The sequence below is a fragment of the Saccopteryx leptura genome, chromosome 6, assembly GCF_036850995.1.
Source record: "Saccopteryx leptura isolate mSacLep1 chromosome 6, mSacLep1_pri_phased_curated, whole genome shotgun sequence".
Lineage (NCBI taxonomy): Eukaryota > Metazoa > Chordata > Mammalia > Chiroptera > Emballonuridae > Saccopteryx > Saccopteryx leptura.
This window is the reverse complement of record NC_089508.1, coordinates 56,049,101-56,056,020: the sequence shown is the minus strand read 5'-3', so window position 1 is coordinate 56,056,020 and position 6,920 is coordinate 56,049,101.

Genomic DNA, 6,920 nt, shown 5'->3' with positions numbered 1-6,920 from the left:
TTTACATTTTGAATGTGTAATATAGAGAAAATCTTATTCTATAGGAACCTCCAAATAGTGTGTGTTTTTTGTTTGTTTGTTTGTTTGTTACTCATCTCCTTCCTTCCCTTTGGTAACCATCAGCTTATTCTCTATATCTATGTGCCTGTTTTGTTTATTCATTTGTTTTGGTTTTTTAGATTTCACATATAAGTGACTTATTTCACTTAGTATACTACCATGTAGGTCCATCTGTGTTGTTGCAAATGGCAAGATTTTGTTCTTTTTTACTGCTGCATAATGTTCCATTGTATATGTGTATCTTATTTATCTATTCATCTAGCAGTGGACACCTAGGTTGCTTCCATATCTTGTATATTGTAATTAATGTTGCAGTGAACATAGGGGTACTTATATCTTTTCAAATAGTGTTTTTATTTTATTCAGATAAATACCCAGAAATGGAATTGCAGGGTCATATCGCAGCTATATTTTTAATGTTTTGAAGAATCTCCATACAATTTTTCTTAGTGGCTGCACCAACTTATAATCCCACTAATGTGTACAAGGGTTCCCTTTTCCCCACATCCTTGATTTTCTGATGATGGCCAGTCTGACTGATGTGAGATGAAATCGCATTGTGGTTTTGATTTGCATTTCCTTGATGATTAGTGACACTGATCATCCTTTTTTTTTTTTTTTTTACAGAGACAGAGTCAGAGAGAGGGATAGATAGGGACAGACAGACAGGAACGGAGAGAGATAAGAAGCATCAATCGTCAGTTTTTCGTTGCAACACCTTAGTTGTTCATTAATTGCTTTCTCATATGTGCCTTGACTGTGGGCCTTCAGCAGACCGAGCAACCCCTTGCTTGAGCCAGCGACCTTGGGTCCAAGCTGGTGAGCCTTGCTCAAACCAGATGAGCCCACGCTCAAGCTGGCAACCTCGGGGTCTCGAACCTGGGTCTTCTGCATCCCAGTCTGACGCTCTATCCACTGCGCCACCGCCTGGTCAGGCGACACTGAGCATCTTTTCATTTCATATGTCTGTGGGCCATCTGTATGTCCTCTTTGAAGAAATTCTGTTTGGTCCACTGCCCATTTTTCCATTGGACTGTTTGGGGGTTTTTTGGCATTAAGTTGTATGAGTTCTTTATATATTTTGGAAATTAACTCCTTAATAGATATATTATTTGCAAATATCTTCTCCCCCACTAGGTTGTCTTTTTATTTTGTTGATAGTTTCCTTCACTGTGCAAAAACTTTTTAGTTTAATATAGTTTCATTTTTAAAAAAGATTTTATTTATTGATTTTAGAGAGAGGAGAGAGAGAGAGAGAGCAAGGCAGTGGGGGAGGAATAGGAAGCATAGTTGTTGCTGCTTATATGTGCCTTGACCGGGCAAGCCCAAGGTTTTGAACTGGAGACCTGTGTTCCAGGTCAATGCTTATATCCATGGTGCCACCACAGGTCAGGCAATATAGTCCCATGTTTATTTTTTTCTTGTGTTTACCTTGTGCAAGGAGACAGCCAAGAAGATATTACTAAGGCCAACATCAAAGAGTTTATTGCCTATGTTTTCTTCTAGAAGTTTTGTGATTTCAAGTCTTACATTTAAGTCTTTAATTTAGTTATGAGTTTATTTTTGTATGTGTGTAAGAAAGTTGGTCCAATTTCATTTTTTTTTACATTATTTGGCCACTTTTTTTCAACATCAGTTATTAAAGAGATTGTCTTTATGCTCATTGTATATTCTTTTCTCCTTTGTTGAAGATTAGTTGACCATATAAGCAAGGATTTATTTCTGAGCTCTTTAATCTATTCCATTGAGCTATATATCTGTTTTTATGCCAATTACCATACTGTTTTGATTATTGTAGTATAGTTTAAAATCAGAGCATGTGATACCTCTTACTTTGTTCTTTCTCAAGGTTTCTTTGGCTATTTGAGGTCTTTTGTGGTTTTATATCTATTTTAGGATAAATTGTTCTGGTTCTGAGAAAAATGCCATTGGTATATTAACAGGGATTGTATTGAATCTGTATATTATTTTAGCTAGTAAGGGCATTTTTTTTCCTTTATTTTTTTATTTTTTTATTTCTCCGAAGTGAGAAGCTGGGGGAGGCAGGCAGACAGACTCCTGCATGCTCCCAACCGGGATCCACCAGCATGCCCACCCAGGGCGATGCTCAGCCCCTCTGGAGTGTTGCTCTGCTGCAATTGGAGCCATTCTAGCACCTGAGGCAGAGGCCATGGAGCCATCCTCAGCACCGGGGCCAGCTTTGCTCCATTGGAGCCTTGACTGTGGGAGGGGAAGAGAGAGACGAGAGGAAGGAAGTGGGGAGGGGTGGAGAAGCAGATGGGCACTTCTTCTGTGTGCCCTGGCCTGGAATCGAACCCAGGATTTCTACACGCCAGGCTGACACTCTTCCACTGAGCCAACCGGCCAGGGCAGTAAGGACATTTTAACAATATTAATCCTTCCAATCTATGAACATGGTGTATCCTTTCATTTGTTTGTATCTTTGGTTTCCTTCAACAGTATCCATTAGTTTTCAGAGTACAGGTCTTTGATCTCTTAGATTAAATTTATTCCTAGGTGTATTATGCTTTTGATGCTATTATAAATGGAATTGTTTTTCTTAATTTCTCCTTTTGTTATTGGTGTAGAGAGATGCAATAGATTTCTCTATGATTCTATATCCTTCAACTTTACTGAATTCATTTATTAGTTCTAATAATTTCTTTGTTGAAGTGCTCTGTAAGTTCTATTCCACTGTCAAGTTTGGTGAGGATCCTTATGACCATTTATTTCAATTATTTATCAGGCAAATTATTTAACTCTGTTTCCTTAGGGTTCTTTTCTGGAGATTTTTCTTATTCCTTTGTTTGAGAGATACTTTTCTGTCTTCATATTTTTTTACTTTCTATATTTATATGAATTAGACAAAATAGCTCTCCCAGTCTTGAAAGAGTAGCCTTGTGTTGAAGCTCCTTCAGTGTAGATTGTGCAGATGCTTTTGGAACTGAGTGGGTGCCTATGGCATTCAGAACACTGCCTGCTGAGTCACAGTGGCTCTGGGTGGGGAGACCAGGTACATGTAGTAATGCCTTATTGATCCTGTCTGCTCCCTGGTAGGAGACAAAATGGGCTCAGGCCATGTGTCTAGGAACACACTGCCATGATCTTGGAAGGTAAGCCAGAGCACCCGAATAGAACTCCTATTCTATCAAGGTGGAGGGGGATGTAAACAATGGCACTCACTCCCTGGCACCTCTGACTAGAGAATTCTCACAGCTCTCACAGAGCTCCTGCAGTTTCCCATTCTTCTCTGTTTAGTCTCTTTCTCTTTTTTTTTTTTTTTTTTTTTTTTTTTTATAATTTTTCTGAAGCTGGAAACAGGGAGAGACAGTCAGACAGACTCCCGCATGCGCCCGACCGGGATTCACCCGGCACGCCCACCAGGGGCGACGCTCTGCCCACCAGGGGGCGATGCTCTGCCCATCCTGGGCGTCGCCATATTGCGACCAGAGCCACTCTAGCGCCTGAGGCAGAGGCCACAGAGCCATCCCCAGCACCCGGGCCATCTTTGCTCCAATGGAGCCTTGGCTGTGGGAGGGGAAGAGAGAGACAGAGAGGAAAGCGCGGCGGAGGGGTGGAGAAGCAAATGGGCGCTTCTCCTATGTGCCCTGGCCGGGAATCGAACCCGGGTCCTCCGCACGCTAGGCCGACACTCTACCGCTGAGCCAACCGGCCAGGGCTAGTCTCTTTCTCTTATTTGTTGTTCAGAAGCACTTCATTCAGCCCTCCATTTTCTGTCAGGAGTAATTGCTCTCTATACAGGTGTGTGATTTAGAGTGCTTGTGGGAAGGTGAGTTCAGCATCCTTCTGCGCCACCACCCTTGTTCTTTTAGTATGACAGAAACAAAAGCATGAGACATGGTATATTAGTTTATCTGTTGCAGTTTAAAAGAGCAAACACTTTTATTATCTTATAGTTTTTGAGGCTCAGAATTCAGGAGTAGCTTGGCTGGGTGGGTCTGATGGCAGAGTCTCTAACAAGGTTTCAGACAAGATGTTGTAGTTATCTAAAGTCTTCTCTGCACCTGAAGAAAATGCTTACAAAATCACGCCCATGCCTGGTGGCAAGAATCCCATCTTCTGGCTTGTTGGTGGCAAGAGTTCTCTGTTTTTAACCATGTAGGCCTTTCTTTGATTGCTTGAGTATCTTAATGTCATGGCAATTGTCTTCCCCAGAACAAGTCATTCAAGAAAGAGAGACAGGCAAAAGTCAATGACTTTTATAACAGCCTCAGAAGACATATAACATTACATTTGCTATGTTGGCTACCATAGTCTGACCTCTGGCTCCCAGTGATTCATATCCTTCCCACATACAAAATACATTTACCTCCTCACCAGTCCTCCAGAAATTTTATCTCATTATAGTATCAGCTCAAAGCCAGTATCATTTAAATCAAGTCTAGGGGTAGATGAGGCTCTTTGTGGGTAGTTCCTTAAGTATAGTAACTCAAGTATAGTTTCTTTTGATCTGAGGATCTGGGAACTAAAGACAAGTTATTTGCTCCCCACATGTGCAGCATCCAATGGCACAACATATGATTCGCTGTTATAGATCCTCCTGTTCAAAAAGTGGAGAAATGGAAGACATGAGTCCAACCAGACACAGGTTGGAAGCTTCTTGATTAGTATACTCAAGGCTTGGGAACAATTCTTGGCTCTTGGCTAAGTTTCTTGGGCCCTTGGTTCTGCCCTCTGAGATATTCCTTTCCCATGAAAGGTAGCATGTTTTTGCAGCTTAGTGGGAATTTTTTCAGCCTGTTTTCTCCTTGTAGAAATGGGAGAGTCCAAAGGCCTCTTTTGTACTTTTTGTCAATCTAAATTTTTTTTTTTTTTCCTGAAGCTAGAAACGGGGAGAGACAGTCAGACAGACTCCCGCATATGCCCGACTGGGATCCACCTGGCACGCCCACCAGGGGGCAACGCTCTGCCCCTCTGGGGCGTCGCTCTGTCGCGACCAGAGCCACTCTAGCGCCTGGGGCAGAGGCCAAGGAGCCATCCCCAGCGCCCGGGCCATCTTTGCTCCAATGGAGCCACGGCTGCGGGAGGGGAAGAGAGAGACAGAGAGGAAGGAGAGGGGGAGGGGTGGAGAAGCAGATGGGCGCCTCTCCTGTGTGCCCTGGCTGGGAATCAAACCCGGGACTTCTGCACGCCAGGCCGACGCTCTACCACTGAACCACCCGGCCAGGGCCTAAATTTTTTTTTTAAACTGTTAGTCTCCTACAGTCTCATTGGGATTCATGCTAGAAAACAAAAGCCATCCCCAAAATTTCTTCAAAATAAGCCCCCTCTAATGGGATTCTGCTGAGACAATGGGAGAAAACACCATTAAAGTTTCTAATAAGTCCTGTTGATTAATAGCTCTATGAGGCACCATCCTGGTTCTTTCTGCAGTCTTAAAGGACTTTTAGAGCTATACCCTCAATTTCATCTTTAGACCATGTTTTTCTGAAAGTTCCCTATATTTTAAATTTACCTTGAAGCCATTTCTTAAATTTAGCATCATTTCCCCTCTGGAGAATTTGGAAATTTTAAAAAATGCATCATTGTTTAGTAGCCCTTCCTTTATTTTTAATTTTTATTTTTTTATTAATTTATTGTGTTTACATAGATTCTAATGTCACCCGTGTTCCCCAGTACATCCCCCTGTCTCCCTCCCCATACCGCCCTCCCCCTTACCTCCAGGACTTGCTTTTCTGCTCTCATCCCCTCCTATCACCCTATCATCCCCTTTCCCTCTGTCTGCTTTCCTTCTGGATCCTTTGATTCCCACTTCTGTCTCTATTCCACTCCTCAGTTCATATTGTTTGTAGGATTCCTCATATGAGTGAGATCATATGAAATTTTTCTTTCTCTGCCTGGCTCATTTCACTTAACATAATAGTTTCCAGGTCCATTCATGTTGTTCCAAAACATAACATTTCCTTCTTTTTCATGGCCCCATAGTATTCCATTGTGTATATGTACCACAGCTTTTTAATCCAATTAGCCCTTCCTTTAGATATCTCTCTTCATGCTTGCATAAGCAGTATGAAGAAGCCAGGAAGCACATTCAACATTGTCTGGAAATCTCAGCTAGATGACCAATTTAATTAGTCATTTTCTATTTTTGTGCAGGCAACAGTGTTACTGAACTCTTCCATTACAAAACAGTAATCCCCTTTCTTGCAATTTCCGATTAAGATTTTTCTTACTTTAAGTCCACACTGCAGCCACAAAAGCCATGGTACTTCACCTGACCTGTCGTGGCACCATGGATAAAGCATCGACCAGGAATTCTGAGGTCATTGATTCAAAAAACCCAGGCTTGCCTGGTCAAGGGGCATATAAGAAGCAACTACTGCGAGTTGATGCTTCTCACTCCTCCCCACCTTCTCTCTCTTTTCTTTCTAAAATCAATAAATCTTTAAAAAAAAAAAGCCTTCTAAATAGTTTTGTCAAGGCTTCTTGGGCTTGCACTAACACTCTTGTCAAAGTCCTTCCAACTTCTATTCACTGCTTTTTTTCAAGTCCACTCCCACATTTTAGGTTTTCATTACAGCTGCAGTCTTCTTCCAGAATCAAAAATTTTAATGTAAGAAACAAGCCTCACCTGTGGTGGCGCAGTGGATAAAGCATTGACCTGGAATGCTGAGGTCACTGGTTTGAAACCCTGGGCTTGCCTGGTCAAGACAAATATGGGAGTTGATGCTTCCTGCTCCTCCTCTCTCTCTCTCTCTCTCTCTCTCTCTCTCCCCTCTCTAAAATGAATAAATAAAATCTTTTTTAAAAAAAATTCAGCCTGACCAGGTGGTGGCACAGTGGATAGAGCATTGGACTGGGATGTGGAAGGACTCAGGTTCAAGACCCCGAGATCGCCA